This window comes from Mustelus asterias, chromosome 17 (genome assembly GCF_964213995.1).
Source record: "Mustelus asterias chromosome 17, sMusAst1.hap1.1, whole genome shotgun sequence".
Classification (NCBI taxonomy): domain Eukaryota; kingdom Metazoa; phylum Chordata; class Chondrichthyes; order Carcharhiniformes; family Triakidae; genus Mustelus; species Mustelus asterias.
In genome coordinates, this window is record NC_135817.1 from 25605818 (window position 1) to 25608114 (window position 2297).

Sequence of the window (2297 nt, forward strand, 5' to 3'; positions counted from 1 at the left end):
TTTAAAAATCAGAAGGAGTTCCACCTCAGGGCCAGCACATAAAGTTAAGTGGCATTTTAAAATCAAGCAGCTCCCACTGAGACTCAATAGTCAGTCACTATCTCTCACTGCTTCCATTGCTGGATTATGTAGCAGAAGTCACTAGTAAAGAGTTAAAATCTAAATTAGTGTCAAATCACTTGTGTATAGCAGAAAGAAAGAAAATAAATTGGTTGCTTTATATTTGACCATTGGAGAACTATTTTTTGGATGTTGCAGAATAAAGCACTGGTTCAACAAAGAAGGGGAGTTGAGGTAGCGCAAAGGACATGATTAAGGGTGATGTTTTAGGTAATGTCAATGGGTGCCATTGGTGAGTAGAGTTTGTTAACAGGGACTCAGGCACTTAGCTGATAGCATTATATAACAATATCTGCGAAATAGATTTCCTGTGGGCCATTGACTTTGTCCTGTTTCGGTCTTGGTCACAGGTTAGCTTTTCTCCCCTCCCCCTCCTCAGACATGAGCGGACCTCCTTAGGCTCCAAAGCTGGGAACGATGGAAGAGACAATAATGAATTTGCAGAACTTGGCAGGCTACAACATAGACACCTCTTAGCTTGTTGAGACATCTGCAGCCCTGCTTCATAACGCCAAAGATACGGCCTTTAATGAATTGAGTAACGTCAGGGACTTAGCAGTATTTCCACCCTGCTTCTAGCAAAGGCGAAGGCAAGGGCATCAATAACCAGTGCTGCAGAGGGTAACCTTGGTCTCCAGGAAACATTTCTTGCAGGTTGCCTTCACCCTCAGTAAGAGTGACACAGATGATTGTCTTTGAATAAAGTACTTGAATAAATAAATATGGAGCAGTTGGCTCCATAGCTCAGTGGTTAGAGCACTGGTCTTGTAAACCAGGGGTCGTGAGTTCAATTCTCGCTGGAGCCTGTATTAAGCATTTAGCTGATAGTACCAAATAAGGTGCGGAGCGGGTGCGGCGGGACTCGAAATAGATAAAGACAGGTTACATGAGTGGACGAGAAGTCGAGAGATCCGGTGAAATTTTGGGCAGCACGGTAGCACAGTGGTTAGCACTGCTGTTTCACAGCTCCAGGGACCTGGGTTCGATTCCCGGCTTGGGTCACTGTCTGTGTGGAGTTTGCACATTCTCCTCGTGTCTGCGTGGGTTTCCTCCGGGTGCTCCGGTTTCCTCCCACAGTCCAAAGATGTGCGGGTTAGGTTGATTGGTCATGCTAAAAATTGCCCCTTAGAGTCCTCAGATGCATAGATTTGAGGGATTAGCGGGTAAATATGTAGGGATATGGGGATAGCGTCTGGGTGGGATTGTGGCCAGTGCAGACTCGATGGGCAGAATGGCCTCCTTCTGCACTGTAGGGTTTCTATGATTCTATTGTGGTCTAATCTTTCCCGGGATAAAAGTAGCGAGTTCAACCAGTTTGGGAGAGTTAAGACATGACTGCTATATGGAAAAGAGGCATTTTCTGGCAATGGCTTGTACTTTTTGATCACTGGCCTTTGGCACATTGTAATAATGGAATTCCTTCTTTTTAACGTAAGCCACGCCTTTTTGTTTGTGAGCCAAACAGATGACATCAGCGATCCTGACCTTTTGGAAAATCCACAACGCAGCCGACACTGATGCTTCGTAATGCTGTTAGATTATTGCTTAATGAGGGAGGGAAGGAGGGAGATTAAAAGCAACAACAATGCATCAGTCATCTATTTAACACATCCATGAACCACAAATTGCAGATGGCCTTGTCAAGAGAGGGAAAGACAACAATTGTGAAAAGAAATGGACTGTCACTACCTCCACGCCAAGTCAGAGCCTGCAGAGTCAGTCACCTATTCTATCATGGGCTGTGGGCATTACTGGCAAAGTCAGTTTTCATTGCCCATGCCCAATTACCCTTGAGAATGTGATGGTGAGCCACATTCTTGAACTGCTGCGGTCCATGTGATGTACGTTCTTGTCCAGTAGATGCATCAAGACCAAAAGATACAAATGCTGACACAGTGACAATGTTCAGCCAGGGGATGTATCTGACATCTATCTCATTTCATCCTCTACCTACTTCAAACACCAACGATTGTGGTTTGAATGCTTTACAAGCAAAGAAAGTTTCAACATTGCATTAAAAATATATATGAAGCGTCCAGGAACTACAGTGCATCCTGCTTGTAATCCCACAGCTTGTGAAGGAAAAGAAGGTTGGCAACCCAAAATGAAGTAGTATATAGAAATGCACTCTTGGCTCTCGGGTTAAACATGTAAGAGCATTTGGGAATGTTGACAAG

The 2297-nt window shown here is 44.4% G+C and overlaps 1 non-coding gene across 1 annotated transcript; it reads left to right on the forward strand.

Annotated features, from left to right (window-relative positions):
- The first annotated feature begins 853 nt into the window (after window positions 1–853).
- Window positions 854–926, forward strand: trnat-ugu (transfer RNA threonine (anticodon UGU)). Its single transcript has one exon. It is a non-coding gene; the product is annotated as a tRNA-Thr (tRNA).
- Window positions 927–2297: the final 1371 nt, after the last annotated feature.